Consider the following 21424-nt stretch of genomic DNA (forward strand, 5'->3'; position numbering starts at 1 on the left):
GATAGAAGACATTCTAGATCATCGTGTGGGTAGGAGTACCAAAAACAAGTAGTATGAAGAGTATTTGGTCAAATGGAAAGGACGACTGATCAAGGACTCAACTTGGATTTCAGCAGTTAAGGTTTCCCATTTGGGATTTCCTCTACCATTCATAAAGTGATAGGGTCACTTTTCAATCTACCCTGGGTGTCTGATGTAGGAGCATCCAGAGGTATAAGGGCAATCCTGTGTCACCCAAAAAAATGTACTTAGACTTAGTTTCTATTTTATGTGTTTTCATTTTTGGACACCCATTTGGGTCAAGTAAAGGTTCCAACTCTCACAGTTCCACTATCAGTGCGCTAGTAAATCCTGAGAAAATAGGAGTATGTAATTAGGCCATCATTTTGGTAAACTAGAAGGTGTGAATTGGATGGATGAATGTAATTGTGATTTAAAGCATTCCAGAAAAAGAATCAGGTCAAAAGGCCCCACGGTTTGAAAGTTATTGCAGTTTTTCGGGTTTTGGAGACCTCCTAAGAATGCTTCAAAGTCAGGTTAGGGGCATTAAATGACCTTAAAAAGGGCCAAAAAATTGGGGACGAGTGAACCTTGTCCATAGGGCTATAGAGAACTTTGAGAGCTTTCCGAAAATGTAAACGGTTCGTCAATCGAAGCTACGGTTCAAAAGTTATGCCTCCCGAAAGTTCGATTACTGTTTCTAGATTCTTCTAGATTTGTACCGACTTCTAACACAGCTTTTGGAGCCTTCTATTTGGTCGATGGATGCCTACTAGCACTTTCTAGAATGTATTCCTAGTCTTTAACCCTCCAAGGTCTATTTAAGGAGATTCCTAGCATTGTAAAAGGTAGTTCAGAGTGGAGTTTGAGAGGAGGTACTGAAAGGAGAAATTATCTCCACATTTATGCTATTGTAAGCCCTTAGGGCATGTCTTGAAGTTTATTTTCTCTATACTAAATGTACTAGCTTATTTTTCAATTAATACAATTTCCCTTTTTCTGTTGTGTCCATTCTGTTCTTGGGTTGTGTCCCCATCACAATGTTAGATTGAACAATATCTAAACCAAAACAAAATCACAAAATTTTAAAATATCTAGTTTAATTTGACTCGGTTCACTTTTAAAATAAAATATATAAATAGAAAAAATACTAAGTGGGGTGATGTATAGGAAAATAAACAATCTACAGTGCCATAGTTGAAATAAAACACCATACCTACCTAATGAATGTTGATTTACCTCCAATGTTTGGTTCAGTGATGATTTTGAACCAGCTTTTACCCCTCACCTAGAAAACAACCATATGATTAACATTCTTAAAAGGATAATAATATTATTTTAATGTAATGAAGGAAAGTAAAGATGAAAAAGTAGGCATTCATCTAAATCCTATTTACATAACTCACAAGGCAACAATCATTTGGTATGAAATTTACACCATCTTGAGCTTCAACACAAGGATGCCTACTCCCCTTAAGTGTAATGTGCCATTCCTCTTAATAACTTGAAGACATGGAAAACATATATTTTATTTAACAAGGAACAACCAACATAATTTTAGAGACAATTAAAATAAGAAAAATAAAATTGAAAACATATTCTTTGGAAAAGAATTTACCAGTGAAGTGATATCTGGCCTCACATACGGTGTTGAAGAGCTCACAACAAGATTAGAAAAACTAAGAAAACACCTAGTTCAGAAAGTATATTGGCAATCACTTCAAAAACCTAGATGCAACGTAATAGATATTTAATCATATGAAACTAGAATTCTGAATTAATATTAATGAAAAAATATCTATAACACTTCAGATTATTCAAAAAAGGAAGTGATAAGTAACATTAACAATATTGTTGATATATATAGAACATATTACAAGTATCATTAATTTAGTGCTTCAAGATACAAAAAACCAAACTGTCAATTTCAAAATCAATTTTCTTTATAGCTATGTACACTAAGTTGTGGTGCCAAAAACATGACACATAAAGTTTTTTTCAAACTTTAAAAGTGCATATGCACTATAGCATGCACGTGCTATAGCGTGTACACACTTTTTAAAAGTAAGAATTTTTATAAATGGGCTCCAAACTCACAAGCCATTTTATACTACTTTCATTTCTCCTCATAGCATGCATATGGATTGAAGAAATTGAAGAATTTTATCATGCACCTCCTAAAAATGCTTCCTTGCCACCGAAGTTCAAGATCAAGATCAAGTTGTATGTTTTCTACTCTTGTTTTTGCATTTTTTTGTAAGTTTTTTTAAATTTTTCTTTACATTTATTATTTATTTAAATTGCAATTGGTTTCTTATCAGGAAATGTGAATAATGAACTACCAAATCCTCAACCAGATCAGCAAAATCAAAATGAAAACCCTCCAAAAGATTAAACTGAAAACCCTCCACAAGATGAAAATCAAAACCCTTTACAACAAGAGCAAGAAATTCCACAACCTAAACCGATTGGAAGATCTCCTCCTAGCACCCAAGATGACATAATGAATGAAATAGAAAGAGAGAAAAATGAATTAGAAGCACTCATTGGTAGGTTGAAAGATTGTGGACAAACCAATCGAATGAGAACACAATTGGCATCCTCCCTCGATTCCATTATGACCCATGTAGCTTCTATTAGTGGTCGGTTGGATATTTTGTGTGTTAAGAGGGATGAACAAAGAAGATATTATGCACACAAATTATCATATCAAGATGTAAATTTTTTTTTTTAAAATACCAAAAGTAGCATTTTTGCATTGTTTAAAAAGCCCAAAGAATAAGATACTATTAAACATACAACTAAAAGGTTCCCCATCCATTGCATACATTATGGTATTAGAAATAACTTTTGGGATAGATGGTGGTTGGTCTTTGATTCCTCTCCTTGCAATAATCACGAGGTTCCAATGTATTTCTTAAAGAAATTGTGTTGTGAATTTGTCCTTGGGGAGATCCCCAATTATTTTGATATATTAGAATCTCAGGGTAGAGGTAGGGATTCATCATTTGAGAGGTCGTGGGTATGTCATGACCGTAATGTAATTAAGGCATATGTTTTCAACCCACAGGGTGAGCATGTGATTATTCTTTCAGTTGTAAAGGAACATGTAGAGGCTAGCACTCTAGGGACTATTAACGCTTTGACATAGACCCTCATTCATTGCACAAGTCCATTATTTGAGGAGGAGCCTTTTGTGCATCATGGTCATATGTGCACATCATGTGGATCCTTATGCACATTTGGTAGTCATGTTGGAGTTAGTATGGATGATGGGCTAGTCACTAATGAGTTCCTGAGTGACACATTTGACATTGACACATAGGTAAATTTTAGTTATAATAAACTAATTTGATCACATTTCATATGTATAGTGAACGAGTAATTAATTAGCATGTATTGACATTGTTCAAAATTCAAGGTAAGAGTGTTGGCGGCCCTAGTATAGATTCCATGGCCCCATTTTTCATCCCATCGATGAGTTGAAAGGTATGTATCCATTTAAAAATTTAAATTAATACATATATTTATTAAGTAATGATATGAAAGATTAACAAAAAAATTTTATGCATGTGCATCAGTTCTCTACTAGACCATCAACATTCACAAGGGACTCCGAGCCTAGGCATGACATGAGCTTCATAAAGGTACATTTGTTTCATGTTAATTTAATTCATTTGATTATATTTGTTTCATGTTTCATGTTTCATGTAAATTTTATTATATGACATGCAACTATTGACCTCTGAGACTCCTCCTTATCTTCACCAATCCATCGATTATGGAGTTGCTGCAATGATGGCTTGTTTAGAGCCATTGACCAAGGTATGAAAGAATTTTCTTGGTTTTAGTTTTAGTTTAAAATAGTTAGTATCAAATTTTCTAATTTTATTTATAAGTGATTATATTGATTGAATTTTTGTAGTGCCTTATTACACCCAATCATTCGTGAGCCTTTGAGGTGGATGTATAGAGTGACTAGTTGATGGCAGAAGGAAAATGATTAATTTTGTGTGTACATATATTTTATTTCAATGTATAATAATTATTGATTCATATCTACTTTTTTTGTATTAGCTTGAGTTAGAGAAGAGCCTAAACAAGAGGATGAGAGAGCGTGTGAGGAAGACCCCATCATCCCCATCATCTCCCTCCACACAATGACCAAAGACCTCTAGGGATTTGTTTCCTTCCCCTCATGGGAAGGAGAAGATATAGTTGATAGATACACTTGTATAGGAATTAGTGGACATAAATGTTGGATTTTATGTCAGTGGACATATTAGATATACATTTGATGTATATATGACATTTTATATTTGATGTATGACATATATTTGATGCATGACACTATTAGACTTATGACATTATTGGTTAGTATATGATATGTTTGTTCATGTATGACATTATTGGTTATCATAATATATTAAATGTTTGTTAATGTATGAAATTATTGATTATCATAATATATTATATGTTGGTTCATACTTGACATTGTTGGTTATCATAATATATTATATGTCCATTCATGTATGACATTATTGGTTATCATAATATATTATATGTTTGTTCATGTATGACATTATTGGTTATCATAATATATATCTTGTTTTTCTTATTTACATTTTAAGTACATTTCATGTCTTTCATTTTAATGTAAATTGCATCCAAAATAATGCAGAGTGCAATCTTAGCAAGAACACTTTTAAGGCAAACTACCTTTCCCATCTTCATAAGTGTCTTCAAAGACTCTTTCCAATTTGGTTACAACATTGAACAAACTTCTACCCAACTTGACAAAACTACTTGATCACATTCTATATTAAAGACTTGGAAAACAATAAGGAAAAAATGAGCAAATTTGAGAAATGGATCATAATCAACTTCTTGCTTCAAACTAACATCTTAGACACTTCAAGGAACACCTAATAACTATCTCGCAAACTTTAGTCTATCATCTATTCCTTCCTTCCAAGAGATTCTTCAGCATCCTATGAGTGGAAACAATCTTCCAACATCCTATGACTATATTTTCTTTGCAACAACATGTAATTTGCTGATTTTTGGACAACTCTTTGCAAAGGGAAGTGATTATATTTAAAACCCCATGAAATGGCTATTAAGACAACCAAGAAGATCCTTAAAATCTTCCACTAAATCTATTAAGAAATAACATGCAACTAAATTGGTGTTTCATTCTGACAAAGTATGAGTTTTTTTTTCCAAATAGGAAGTAATGATATTTGACAATAACTCAATGGTCCTATATACAAGTTTAACATTAGCAGTGATTCCTCGCCATTTTAAAAAACTTAATAATCACCAACACCTTATGCCTCCTCTAAATTCATAGAGGTTATTTTCATCATTTGACATCCATTCCAACCAATTACTAGTTAGTTTGATTGGTTACAAGGTCAATTTCAAGGTTATCCAAAAAATTGCTAAAATTGCTAAAAAGTTGTCAGCAACTTTTCTTGCAAAAAATAATTTTTGCACTAACTCTTCCTAGCACTTAACCAAGTGGTTTTTTGTAATGTAGAGGTCCTATATAAGGTTTAATGACTTTCAAAACACTTATTGAGTCTAATTATTTAGAAAAAAAAAACAAAAAACAAAAATGGTTAGGTTTAAGGCAACTTGGGTTTATAGGTTGTACGTGTGGAATGTGGCCTATGTTAACACACACACACACACTTCAACACAGTCTTTATATGCGGATTCATCCTAGAATGAATATGAGATTGTTCACTCAAGAGGAGTCCTACAAGATGACCTATTGCCTTCTATCTAGAATGATTTTTCGTGTTTAATATCCTCATACTTGAGGTGCAGGCAACCGAACCCTCTAAGAATGAAGGATTTAAAGAAAACTAATCTATATGAGTGCGCAAAGTAATCTAGAATTATTATGCAACTAATTTAAGAACATATAAAGTAAAATCATCTAGATTTATGCACATTAAATCTAGATGATTTTTAAATCTAAATGATGGAAAGCTTATGAGAATAACGAGTGCACAATTCAGTAGAGATTCGATAGCAATAAGATTCAACCTCCCCTTATTTTTGAAATGAGGAATTGAGAGCTTCTTAAATAGAATCCAAGAATTGATCAATGGTCAAGATCAATTTGGATGACCGTTCAAGATTAGAAATGAGATTTAGTTAGAATGGAAAGTTTCCTTATGAAAAGGAAGTTAACTGATTTATTTTGAGAGGAATAAGAAGTTAACTGTTTTAATTCCTTTTATGATTTCAGTCAACTGAGAGTTTTTATTTTTGAACTGAAGAGAGAGTATTGAAGAAGATATTTGATTTAAGGAAATTAAATATGACCTCATGATTGAGTACTCTAAATTGAATAATTCAATTCAACAATTAGAATGAGAATATTTACTTAAATCAAATATATTTAATTCCTTTGTACATTAGCTAAAGAAGTAATTTCATTTAATTAAAGTATAAACACTTATAATTAAATTTAATTTAATCAATAGGTTTAATGTAGCTAATTTGAGTCAATTCTTAGGAATTGAATAAAGAGTGTGAGTAATGTAGATTAGGATTTTCTACATTTGACAATTAAGTCAAGTAGTGAATGTTAGAACAAGGATTTGCCTAGTGAAATAGGACTTTAGAATTGATTTAGATAGACCAGAATTGGTATCATGGCAATGAGCCAATTCTAGGGTATTACATTTTTCCTCTCTTTGAATGAATGTGCGAGTAGTACGTTCAATTCAAAGAAAATCAAAAAGCATGATGTGAGGATCAAGAAATGAGATTTGTTTTAAAGTTGATGATACAAAGACCTATTAATAAGCTTTTAAGGACCATCTCTAGAGTAGAGCTTAATCCCAAGGAATCCAAGTAGAATACATAGATACCCAAAATTGATAAGAATTTTAAAGGTTTGCTTCATAAAAAAGTTTAACCTTTAAGGATCTAGACATAATGTCTAGACACCCGAGATTGATAGCATTTAAAAGATCATCTCTAGAATGGAGCTTAACATTTAAGGATCTAGACAAAATGTCTAGATACCTGAGATTGATAGCATTTAAAAGATCATCTCCAAAATGGAGCTTAATCTTTAAGGATCTAGAAAGAACATCTAGATACCTGAGATTGATAGCATTTAAAAGATCATCTCCAGAATAGAGCTTAACCTTTAAGGATCTAGATAGAACACCTAGATACCTGAGAGTAGTGAGCATTTAAAAGATTATCTCTTGAATGAAGCTTGACCTTTAAGGATCCAAATAGAACGTCTAGATACCTGAGATCAATAGAATTTAAAAGATTGTCTCCAAAATGAAGCTTAATATTCTTTAAGGATCCAAACAGAACGTCTAAATACTTGAGAGCAATAACATTTAAAATATTGTCTCTGGAATAGAGCTTAATCTTTAAGGATCTAGATGGAACACCTAGATATTTGAAATTGATAAGCATTTAAAAGATTATCTCTAGAACATAACTTAATATTTAAGTATCTAGATAGAACACCTAGATACCTGAAATTGATAAGCATTTAAAATATTATCTCCAAAATGGAGCTTAATCTTTAAGGATCTAGATAGAACACCTAGATACCTAAAATTGATAAAAGATAGCAAGATCGAATTATGAGTCATAGAATCATCCCCAAAATGAGGCTTGATCGTCAGGAGTCGAGGTTTAGATTATCCCGATACCTGTAATCAAATGATGAAAAGATGAAAAAGATGCCAGAAAGAGGGAAACAAGATGCCCCTAGTGGTGAGATGCCCTGAATGATGAGGACATAAGATGGGAACAAGATTCCCTGAGATAGGCTTGGAAATTGATGCCCATATTTGCCATTTTTTGATATTTTAACCATACATGATAGGCTAATTTTTTTAAAGACTGTACACATTGACAGGCTAAATTTTTTTATAACTGTAGATTTCACAATTAGATTTCTTAATAAACCGTCAAAATCTCTTATAAGAATAATATAATACTTCACTTACTAATATAGATATAAAATTATATTAAAATATATGTAATATATGCATAATAAAATATAAGATATCTTAATTATTATATAATATATATTTTGAATATTAATAGTAATTTAGAATCTAAAATATATGAATTTTAGAAACTCAACTTACTAATAAATAATATTGTGATTTAATTGTTAACGTATTTTATAATATTAATTATATATATCTATTTCTATATTTTTAGCTTAATTCATTGTAATTTGTAATTTGTAATTATTATTATTTTAGAATCTTTTTTATAAAGCATTTGATTTTAGAAACTTGTCAATATTTATATTGATTTAACATTTTTAAAATTAAATATATTAATTTTAGAAAGTTGAAAAGTTTCTTTAATATTTTTATGATTTTATATTTTTAATCTTATAAATTAAATATTCTATGTGTTAACATTTTCTTATATTAATTTAGAAACATCCGTGATTTGTTAATATATGATTGACTTGTACTTATTTTTTATTATTGTTTTCAAAACAAATATGAAAAATTTAGAAATTTGTTGTAAATATGAGTTTTCTTTATTTGTTACTAAATTATACTTATTCCAATTTGTATCTATATAATCATATCACCAAAACCATTATTTTTTGTCAAACAATTGTATTTTTGTTTTATTTGTAGCTTTAAAATTCTTCTTCATCAATTGAATCACATAAGGTATATTTATGTAGTTTTCAAAATTCCTATGTTGAATCACATAAGGTAAATTGTATGTAGTTTTCATAACTCTTATTTTCATACATAGTTACTAATGTTATATTTATTTTTTCAAGTATATAAAAAATGTCTTCAAAGAGAAGGAAACAAGTAACTATTAGAGAAATGTACAGGTGGCCTAGAAAAAAAAGATTTAGATGTTTCTTGTATTTCATTACTAAATCAGGATGAACAATCTCACAATAAAAATTTGAAAGAAACTTTAAAAGAAATTTTTGGGACTTCTTCAGATGAAGATTTAAATGAACAAATAAATCAAACTGGGGAAGGGTTTAGTTTTAATGATGAAATTGAAGATAGGCCAAATATTTCTACTCAAGGGAAGCAAAAAGTTCCAGTTAAAAGAAAATTTTGAATGGAATGGCTAGAAAACTTTGTGTGGTTAAATCATTTTCATAATGATGGTAACATAGTAATGAAATGTTTACTTATAATTTTAATTGAATTTTTTTTCTTATAGATTGGAATATTAGATGGTGTACTTTTGAATTTTTTTTTAATATTTAATATGTTGGAAATTATAGTGAAAAATTATTAAAATTAAAAAATAATTTATTAAATTATTCATATAATTTTGTTTTGACAATCAATAAATTTTTTGAACATAAAATGAAAGGTATCAAAATGACTCAACCATCATCAAAAATTCATATGACAGGCAGGGGTGATAGTCAAATTCCAGGCCTACCCCGAGCAATAAGTATTCAATGATGTAATCATCATGCCCCCTTGAGAGCAAAATTGAAAGATGACACACTAGAAATGTGACATAAAGTAGTAGAAGAAATCTAAAATTCAATAGAATGTAGAAGAAATCAGAAGAAGATTCAGAATTAATTCAACATGGTTTTGAGGTCTAGAAGACCAAGTTTGACCAAAACTAGAATTGACCATGATTGACCTGAGTTGTATATTTCAAAAATGGATTTTGAAAATATAACAAAGTTTGAGTTGAAAGAATTCCAAGAATCCCAAAATATCAGAAAAATTTAGATTGCACAAGTGTTCAATCGCGTCGGGCCCAAAAAATTAAAACATGTTTTTAAGGCACTTAGGTGTGTCAGATTTTGAATTCGATCCCAAAAATGGATTCAAAGTAGCCAAAATAGCCAAGAGAGTGATTGATCAATTATTTGTGCAGTCATTAAGAAACATGATACTTTGAAGAGATCAACAATCCCTCATCATAGAAGGTGAAAGTACATTTGCAATTGAATCGCATGCTTATGCAAGTGAAGTATGCAATTACCCTAGGTCTGGTTACTGAGCCTCGACAATTTATCATCACTGGACTTAAAGAAAGCTTATATGTCGCACAATTACCACTGACTTTGCAATCATGGAAATATCACTAGGACATATGTCATAGGTTTGTTAGAGTTAACTGTAAGCATTCGAGGCACAAGAAACTAGAATGACCAGAACATTTGTCCCTTTTAATATAACAAGTTAACATAAGAATCAGAGCATAAATGCTAGGATGACCAAAAAGTTGCTTGCATGCAGACATGCCAAACACACAAAAGATCCTTCTTATGCTAAGCAATCAATAAATAGTATGTCTGCAATGACCTTTGCATCTATATCCTAGGACAACATTTGTAATTTGTACTTGTAGTGACCCGTACGTTCACTTAGCAGGACAAGTATTAGATATTACTAAAGCATGAAGAATTCACTTCATCAGACAAGGAAAAGTACCAATCTTACTGATTGTCCAATTAAGAGGAGTCAAGGTACACATGGTCATCCAACACGAGATGGAGGCTCTTATTGTGGACACCCCTCTTTCATGAATGTTTTAGATGCTTTGGAACTAAACTACAAATAGATAACAAAGAAAAGATCTTGCCCCCAGTCATTACTTCTCTAGTCAGAAATGGCATCAAGTTGCTCGAGGAGACATGATAAAGCAAAAATTTAGAAAAGAGCTCAGCATATCCTACCAAGTATGTCATTTTGAGTTCATTTTTATTTTACATGATTGATGTCAAGTATCAGTATCCAGAGTATGTTTAAAAGAAATCTCTTTAGTAGGGTGACAACAATAGGCAGATGCAGTTAGAATGACTAGTGACTGAGGCCAAAGAGGAAACTTCAAGGTGAAGAACCTAAGAGGTCTAAGCGATAGTAGACAAACACAACTAGGATGACTAGTGACTAATGCAGGAGATATCTTCCATACAAGAATTCGAAAACATTACCTAAGCCAAAGTAGGTAGACACAGTTGAAACAACTGGTGACTATTGTGAAAGAGATTCTATGAGGAGAATCTTGAAAAGAGTGACACTAGTGAAAATAGGAAAACACAGCCAAAATGACTGGTGATTGTAGTGAAAGAGATTCTATAAGGAGAATCTTGAAAAGAGTGACACTAGTGACAGTAGGCAGACACAACCAAAACAAATGGTGATTGTCACAAAAGAGATTCTATAAGGAGAATCTCGAAAGGAGCGACATTGAAGGGGAATGCTCCTGAGCTGTGATAAGACTCAATCCATGGATATGTGAGTGGAAAGTAGGAAAAGCAATGAAGCAACTATACAGAGAGCCAGAAGATCTGTTGCCAGATGGAGCATTAGGAACAAGAGGCACCTATTTACCTGGTTTTCACCTTCTTGGAATAAATTTCTCCTTTTTGCTACCATGATGCTTATTTCTAGGTTTTCACCAATGGCACTTTTCTTGTTTCTCAATTTTTTTTGTAGGTTTTGGAATTTTCAATTTTTTTTTTGTTATTACCAAGGTGCTATTGCTAGGTTTTCTCCAAGATAATAGATTTTTTTCAGGACTTTTTGCAATTTTTAGATTTTTTTAGAGATTACTAGCTCTCAAGAAGGATTCCCTTGATTTTCCTTCAGTGTCTAGCAAGGTGTAGGATGAGATGTAGTAGCAAGCTAGTGGATAAGTGGAGATGGATAGGCAAGGAGTATGAAGTGGTGAATGTTACCCTCAAGGAAAGTCTTCACAAGATTACCCAAGCTAGGGAAAAAGATATAACAATATAAGCTCATGGTGTAATGAAGGGTGTCACATAAGTAATCCAAGAAAATGACCATGTCAAGAGATTGCTAAGAGCTGAGTTTTCTTCTTTCTTTCGTTGATCAAGACCAAAGGGTTAATTAAATAGGATGGCAACTTTTTTTTAATGGAGGTTATGAGTGAATGACTTTGAGAATGAGGACATCTCAAGGATAAGCAAGATCATGATAGGATGTCATGGATGGAAAAATTATGCATGATGCCTGTTTACTAGGTTTTCATCATGGTACTTGTCCAAGGTGTTGCAAGAAATGGTTTTCACCATAGGACAGATTTATTTTTCTTTACTTTTGCTACCAAGGTGCCTGTTTCTAGGTTTTCACCAAGGCACTTTTTTCCTTTTTTCTTTTTTCTTTCTTTTTCCTTTCATTTTTTTGAATTTTTAGAGTTTTTGGAAAGAATTAAAGCCTTTCTCAAGTTATATAGCATGCTTATAAAAAAGATAAGTTATGATAAGCCAAGGCCATAGCAAGGTACACTCAAAGATGCTGATAAGGTAATGGAAGGGAAATGATAGGAAAATGAGAGGTGGATGGAGGATAAGGTTGTTGGTTTGGAAGACTGAAACAAGCAAGGATGGCAAGTAGACATAAGATATAGAGGATCTCATGAGGGTGGATGAGATATTAGGCAAGATCAACATTGGCACACACCTTGAAGGGTAGTGGAATGATGGATGAAATATGGATGAAATAGATTAAGGCTTAGAAATATGAGGTAACAAAGCCATTTGTGAGAGGGGTGGAGTACAAGGTTTTGAAGCCTTTTTAGGAAGATTTTGGGAAGGAGATGGAGTGGAAACCTTTGGAAGTTTGAATGTCAACTTTGATTTGTTTTCAATATTCAAGTCCTTCAAAAGAGACTTGGGAATCCATATAGCTTTTGATTTTCCACTAGATGCTTTGGAACACATTTCTTCAATAATAGATTTAAGAACCCACACTTTTCTCAGTTGAGCTCTTTGAATAGTGGACCTTTGCAGTCTCTTTTGTGTATTTTCCTTCTTGACATTCACATGTTGATTAGAGGAGACATAGTGAACTTTTGAGGATGGATTCATGGACTTGTGTTTGAGTTGATCATCCAAATTTCTTCCAAAGGACTTGGGATTTATGGATCAATGAGGCCAATATGACTCATTTAGATGGAAAGGTGGATGTGAAGAGTTCAAGTATGTGTATCTTTGTTGATCTTGGGGTAGGGTAGGAGGAACATGTAATGAGCTGAGCATGGAAGTAGGAGATAGAGGAACATAAGGTCCTAATATGGATGGAAGACTTGAAGGTTTTAGCTTAGATGGATAAGGACCGAGAATAGATTTAGAAGATGCAAATGGATAGTGAATAGGGATATCAAAATCCTTAGAGTGAAAAACATGACCTAGGCCATTAATAGACTCATGAAAATACTTAATAGGAGAAACACCTTTGATAGGAGAACTTAAAGCTTGAGTATAATTTTGAAGTGGATGTGGAGAAGTAGAACAAGAATGGATACTTTGATCTTGACAAGGATTTTCAAATAGCATAGGAAAAGTATTTTCCTCATGATCTTCAATAATCTCATTAGGGATGGTGGAAGGAATATCATGATCTTGCATAGTAGAGAGGCATGATATGGGAGATGGAGGACTATGTGGCTCTTGAGATGAGGGATAACATCTTGAGGGATATGTGAGGGTTCTTGATCTTGATCTTTAGATTTTTTAAAATCCTCTTGACATGGATCCACTTCTAAGGACAAGGTAGAATGTGGAGTTTGCATCTTAGGCTCTTGAAGAGATAGTGAAGGGATAGTTGGAGTGGGAATAATAGGAGTAGTAGCACATGAAGGTTTTGGATCTTTAGTTTGACTAGTAGGGAAGAGGTTTGTAGCTAAGTCAAGATTAGCTTGGGTTTCTTTAAGAGGCAGCCCTTGAAGGTACACATAGTCAATAGCAAAATAATTAGATGCTTTGTTTGGCGGAGGTATGTTGAAAAGCTTAGGCACTTTAGAAGGTGATGACATGTTGGAAGAAGTAGAAGTTGCATTTGAACCATTGCTAGACATGGTTTCATGATGGTGATCAAGCTTGAGAGTAGCATCTTTGATAGATAAGTTCGTAAGTTTTTGAATTATGCCAACATCCAATAGATCTTAGATTTTATTTTTCAACTCCATGCAATGTAAAGTTTCATGTAGATTATGTCTACAATAGGCACAATAATTACTCATAAAGAAGACTACAACCAAAGTGACTTTAGGCAAAACAATGAGTTTCTTTTGAAGAAGTGCTTCCAAAGTTGATTCATAAGAACTTCCAAAAGGGGTGAAATCATGCTTTGGTTTAGGTTCCCAAGGTTTATCTTCAAAAATATTTCAAGATTTCTTGGGCGTTTGTGGATTTTTTTGAGATGGCTTGGACTCAACATTATAGGAAGGTAAATAATCTTGCAAGAAGAATTTGTTTGATGATGTGTTATCTTCCTCCTTCATTCTGTGATGTTGAGCACTCATTGGATTGGATTTGTTTCTTAATTGCTTGGAATATTGGATTTAGTGCATTTATTATTAGCCATTGCAATATCCTAGGTTTATGTGAATGAAAAACACTCTCTTCTACCCTTAGTTGCAATAATCACAGCTAGTAAAAGTTTGATAGGTTTAGACTAAGACCACACTTAAAACATCATCTCAAAGTAGGTGCAAGTGACAACAAGGGTGATGTTTTCCAAGGTATGAATAGTGAGTGGCTAGAACAACCAAGAGATTGACTATTGTGATAACAATGGATAACAACACAATAGAACAAGTAGAATAATGGAGCAAAGAGACTAGTTCAGATGTGGGTCACAAGTGTTCAACCAAGATAGTTTAGTATTAGATAGTTACAAATAGAGTTGTGTAGGGTGTTTTCACAACATAGACCAGTGACGATTGAAGAAGATAGTAGAGTTGTCATTTTCAAGCAGTTTCTCATCAGATGTTTAACTCACCATTTCAAGAGTTATGACTTGTTTATTGTTTATGCATATTTTAGACTTTGAATACTCAAGCATTCCAAACACATCAACAATCCTATCAAGGCTTTCAACTAGGATATAAAAATATCAACTATAAGGTGTCCTCGATATACACAAGTACATGAGGCCCATATCTGTAGATGAAAGAAAATAATGCCACATAGCTAAGAGGAGAAGGTACCCCAAATCTCTACCTTCACTTCCCAAAAGTATAAAGTTCTTTGGGGATTAGCCAAGAGTGACAAGATTATACTTCAACGAGAGGTGTCTTTCGATTCACCTCTTGATATTTATACTCCACCAGAACACAAGAGTTGAGGTCATCCCAAGGGGTGATGAAATCCCTAAGCAGGCCTCTTAAAAAAAAAAAACAAATCCACTTATTTCTCGTGCACTCAAGATCATGCAAAGGTGCGAGAGGAGTGAATACGTAAGTGGCCTTGGGGTTTAAAAGACACTTGTTCTTTCCCAATGAATCTTTAGATTTTGTATTCTAATCTTGAAGACACTCGTGTTTAGCATGCAAGGTTCTTTCCAACTTATAGGATCGTCAACATAATAAATCGAGAGTTCATCAACAAAAGTAAATCGAGCATCGTCAACATAAGAAATTGATAGGGAAAAGAGCCAATTGTTTTAAGCATTCAAGATTAAATGTATTAATTTTAAGCACAAAAATCCAAATATTTCATCACAATGGTTCTTTGATCCTTAAGCACTCAAGAGTGTGTTACTAACATGCATTCCAATGAAAATTTGTCCTCTTTAAGGCACTCAAGAGTGTGTTTTAGCATTCATTCCAATGAAAGACATGTAGATTTTAATCCATGACATTAAAGATTGAGTTTTTGGTGCATTCATTCAAATGAAAGATTTGTCAATTTATTAAGACATTCAAGATTCAATTTGATTGTTTTATATTTGAAGGCATTCAAGAGTGTGTTTGGATTTTAAATTTAATTGCAACATGCATTCAAAGAAAAATGATTAATCATTCAAGTTCATTCCTTTCTAATTTAAAATCCTCCCATATCCTTCATTTTCCCTTGCCACATACCTGTAATAAAAAAGTTTGATTAAAACTCAAGGATTTGCATCATGAATTAATGTTTTTATTAAAAACATTAAAAATATATATTTAAAATGAATTTCTAATCAAAAAAATCTTAAATTTTTATTGTGAGTGCTTAAAAGTGTTCCAAATTGGCAATAAAAATTTTAGATCAAAATGTTGAGATTTATCTCATAAATTAATTATTTTATGGAAAACCATAAAAAAATTATTTTTATTTTATTTTAAATCTGGAAAATCTGAAATTTTGATTGGGGTATTCTGATATAAATATAAATTCTCAGTAAAAGTTTGAGATTTTAATTCAATGATTTGAAAGGTAAATTAATTTTTGAATGAAAAATCATTAAAGAATTACTAAAAATTGAAATTTGATCCAAAAATTCTAGACTTTTTACCGTGTACGCCAGCCATTGTCTCAAACCTACTGAAACAAAATTAGATAAAAAAATTTTGGTTTACTTGCTCAAATAATTCACAGATGACAGAATCATTAAAAAAATTATAAAATAGAGCTTTAATTAGAAAATTTTGAAATTTTGCATGTGATTTTTGCCTATTGTTTAGAACTTTCAATAAAAATTTCAAACAAAAATTCATTAATTTGGTCTTCTTTTTATGATTTTTATGAAAATTCATAAAAATGATTAAAAAAAGAATTTTGATCAATTTTTTATTTTTAAATTTTAGAACATGAGAAGGAAGAAGAAGAAGATGAGAAATAGAAGAAGATTAAGATGGAGAAGAGGAAGAGGTTTCTCAAATGCTCATTTGCTCATGATTGTGGGATGTGTTCTCAAAGTGTCTCCAAACCCGCAACAATTCAAACCTGCAAGACAAGATATAAACAAAAAAAAAATGCAAAATAAGAAGAATGAGGCTAGAAAGTTGATTTCTTGGCCCCATGGTGGGTGCCAGAAATGTATGCGTGGAATGTGGCCTCTGTTAACATACATACTTCAACACCATCTTTATATGTGGATTCATCCTAGAATGAACATGAGATTGGTCACCCAAGAGGAGTTCTGCAAGATGACCTGTTGCCTTCTATCTAGAAGGATTTTGCCTATTTAATATCCTCATATTTGAGGTGTAGGCAACTAGACCCTCTAAGAATGAAGGATTTAAAGAAAACTAATCTATATGAGTGTGCAAAGTAATCTAGAATGATTATGTAACTAATTTAAGAACATATAAAGTAAAATTATCTAGATGTATGCATATTAAATCTAGATAATTTTAAAATCTAAATGATGGAAAACTTATGAGAATAATGAGTGCACAATTCAGCAGAGATTCAATAGCAATAAGATTTGACCTCCCCTTCTTTTTGAAATAAGGAATTGAGAGCTTCTTAAATAGAATCCAAGAATTGATCAATGGTTGAAATCAATTTGGATGGACGGTTGAGATTAGAAATAAGATTTAGTTAGAATTGAAAGTTTCCTTATGAAAAGGAAGTTAACTAATTTCTTTTGAGTGGAATAAGGAGTTAGCTATTTTAATTCCTTTTATTATTTCAGTCAACTAAGAGTTTCCATTTTTGAATTGAAGAGAGAATATTGGAGAAGATATTTGGTTTAAGGAAATTAAATATGACCTCATAATTGAGTATTCTAAATTGAATAATTAAATTCAACAATTAGAATGAGAATATTTAATTAAATCAAATATATTTAATTCCTTTGTACATTATTTAAAGAATTAATTTAATTTAATTAAAGTATAAACACTTATAATTAAATTAAATTTAATCAATAGGTTTAATGTAGCTAATTTGAGTCAATACTTAGGAATTAAATAAAGAGTGTGAGTAATGCAGATTAGGATTTTCTACATTTGACAATTAAGTCAAGTAGCTAATGTCAAACAAGGATTTTCCTAGTGAAATAGGACTTTAGAATTGATCTAGATAGACCAGAATTGGTATCATAGCAATGAGCCAATTTTGGGGTATTGCATAGGTGACCTTGAGTTTCTTGACCTTACAAACAAGGATTACCTTATTATCATAAAAAAATAACATGTTCAAAATGAGATGCATGATCACCCCTTTACCTTCGATCACTTGTCTCCATCATTCGATGAGATGACATATCTAGTTGCCATAATCAAAGATCACTACCCTATGGCATTTAGTGACTCTTAGGGATGATTCAGTTTGGCATGCTCGAGAATGTTTGAGCACTTAACGAGATGGGAGGAGCTTGGGGCTAGTGTTTACCTATCCATCTAGAGCTAATGGAATAGACAAGTTGATCCCATGACCAAAGGTGAGAGAGATTTGACAGTTGACAACTTTGTATTGACCAACACTACAAGTTTCAACATCAGCCAAGATGGCATCACAAAATCAAAATAGAATAAGATCTCCAAAAAGAGATAGAGATTATTGTAGGTGTCTACAACATGGTTTGATAGCACCCATAATTTCATCCATATCTTGCACGATCTTTGAGATATGCCCCATCAAAGATCCTTGCCCTATGGCATTTAGTGACTCTTCGAGACGTTTCAATTTGGTGTGCTCGAGAATGTTCGAGTGCTAAATAGGATAGTATGAGCTTGGGACTATTGTTTATCTAGCCACCTAGAGCTAATAGAAGAGAAAATTTGATCCCATGATGGAAGGTGAGAGATTTGGTAGTTGGCAACTTTGTACTAGCCAACACTACAAGTTTTAGCATCACTCGAGATAGCATCACAAAATAAAAATGGAATAAGATCTCTAAAAAGTGAGAGAGCTTATTATAGGTCTCCTCAACATGGTCCTATAGAAGCTAGAATTGCATCCATACCTTGCATGAGCTCTAAGATATGCCCTGTCAAAGATCATTTCCCTAAGACATTTAGTGACTCTTAGGGATATTTCGGTTCAGTGTGCTCAAGAATGTTTGATCGCTAAATGAGATGGAACAAGCTTGGGAATAGGGTTTACCCAGCCACCCAGAGCTAATGGAATAGAAAGTCTGATCCCACGATGAATGGTAAGGTAGATTTGGTAGTTAGCAACTTTTTACTGGCCAACACTACAAGTTTCAGCATCACTTGAGATGGCATCACAAAATCAAAAGAAAATAAGATCTCAAAAAAGTGAGAAAGGTTATTATAGGGATCCAAATCAAGGTTCTATAACATATAGAATCACATCCATGCCTTGTATGAGCTCTAAGATATGCCCTATCAAAGATTGCTGCCCTATGGCATTTACTGACTCTAAGGGATGTTTCGGTTTAGCATACCTAAGAACGTTCAAGCACTCAATAAGATGGGATGAGCTTGGGGCTATGGTTTACCTAGCTACCCAAAGTTAATGGAATAGACAATTTGATCCCATAATGAATAGTGAGAGAGATTTGGTTGTTGGTAACTTTGTACTGGCCAACAATACAAGTTTCAACATCACCTAAGATGGCATCACAAAATAAAAATGGAGTAAGATCTCCAAAAAGTGAAATAGGTTATTATAGGTCTTCACAACATAGTCCTATAGCACCCAAAATTGCATCCATATCTCACATGAGCTTCACGATATGCCCCATCAAAGATCATCACCCTATGGCATTTAGTGACTCTTAGGGACATTTTGGTTTGGCATGCCCAAGAACTTTGGAGCACTTAATGGGATAGGATGAGCTGGGAAAATTGTTTACTTAGCTACTTAGAGCTAATAGAAGAGACAATTCAATCCCATAATGAACGGTGAGGGAGATTTGGCTGTTGGCAACTTTGTACTAGCCAACACTACAAGTTTCAACATCGGCTAAGATGGCATCTCAAAATCAAAATAGGGTAAGATCTCTAGAAAGTGAGAAAGATTATTGTAGATCTCCACAACATAGTCCTAAACACCTAGAATTGCATCCATACCTTGCATGAGCTCCAAGACATGCCCTGCCAAAGATTGCTTCCCTATGGCATTTAGTGACTCTTAGGGACATTTGAGTTTGATGTGCCCAAGAAAATTTAAGTTCTCAAAGGGATGTGATGAGCTAAAGGGTAGGGTTTACCTAGCAACCTAGAGCTAACGAAATAGATAGTTTGATCTCACGATGAATGGTGAGGGAGATTTGGCAGTTGGCAACTTTGTGCTGGCCAACACTACAAGTTTTAGCATCACACAAGATGGCATCACAAAATCAAAATGGAGCAAGATCTCCAAAAAGTGAGAGAGGTTATTATAGGTCTCTGCAACATGGTCCTATAGCACCTAGAATTGCATTCGTACCTTTCATGAGCTCTTAGATATGCCCCATGAAAGATCATTACCCTATGACATTTAGTGACTCTTAGGGACGTCTTAGTTTGGCATGCCTGACAATGTTCAAGTGCTCAATGGGATGGGATGAGCTTGAGACTAGGGTTTACCCAACCACCCAAAGCTAGTGGAAAAGATAGTTTGATCCCACAACCAACAATGTGGATGATTTAGCAATTGGTAACTTTGTACTAGCCAACACTACAAGTTTTAGCATCACCCAAGATGGCATTGCAAAATCAAAATGAAGGAAGATCTACAAAAAGTGAGAGAGGTTATTGTAGGTCTCTAAAACATGGTACTATAGCAACTAGAATCACATCCATGCCTCACATGAGCTCTGAATTATGCCTCATCAAATATGGTTTCCCTATGGCACTTAGTGACTCTTAGGGACATTTCAGTTTGGCATGCTTGAGAACATTCAAGCACTCAAAGGGATGTGATGAGCCTAGGGCTAGGGTTTCCCCAACCACCTAGAGTTAATAGAATAAAGATTTTGATCCCATGACAAATAGTGGGGGAGATTTGACAATTGGAAACTTTGTATTGGCCAACACTACAAGTTTCAACATCACCTAAGATGGCATTGCAAACTCAAAATGGAGTAAGATCTCTAAAGAGAGAGAGAGAGAGAGGTTATTGTAGGTCTTTGCAACATGGTCCTATAGCACCTAGAATTTCATCCATACCTTGCATGAGCTATGAGATATGCCCCATAAAATATTGCTACCCTATGGCATTTAGTGATTCCTAGGGACATTTCAGTTTGGCGTGCCTAAGAATGTTTAAGTGCTCAACAAGATGGTAAGAGCTTGGGTTTAGGGTTTAACCAACCACTCAGAGCTGATGGAATAGAAATTTTGATCCCACAATGAATGGTGAGAAAGATTTGGCAATTGGAAACTTTGTATTGGCCAACACTACAAGTTTCAGCATCACCCAAGATGGCATTGCAAAATCAAAATGGAGTAACATCTCCAAAAAGTGAGAGAGGTTATTGTAGGTCTTTGCAATACAGTCTTATATCATCTAGAATTGCATCTATACCTCACACAAGCTCTGAGATATGCACCGTCAAATATCCCTACCCTATGGCATTTAGTGACTCTTAGGGATGTTTCGGTTTAGCATGCCTGAGAATCTTCAAGCACTCAAAGGGATGGGATGAGCTTGGGGATAGGGTTTACCAAGCCACCTGGAGCTAATGAAATAGACAGTTTGATCCCACGATGAATAGTAAGGGAGATTTTGTAGTTGGTAACTTTGTATTGGCCAACACTACAAGTTTCAACA

The 21424-nt window shown here is 33.2% G+C and overlaps 1 pseudogene; it reads right to left on the bottom strand.

The window, feature by feature from the left end:
• Positions 1–1216: 1216 nt before the first annotated feature.
• The window catches only part of LOC149568915 (DNA mismatch repair protein MSH2-like), a 128333-nt pseudogene continuing 108125 nt past the window's right edge, over positions 1217–21424 (bottom strand).

Source organism: Cupressus sempervirens, chromosome 3, assembly GCF_028749045.1.
Source record: "Cupressus sempervirens isolate cs-2001-9-10 chromosome 3, ASM2874904v1, whole genome shotgun sequence".
Taxonomy (NCBI): Eukaryota; Viridiplantae; Streptophyta; class Pinopsida; order Cupressales; family Cupressaceae; genus Cupressus; species Cupressus sempervirens.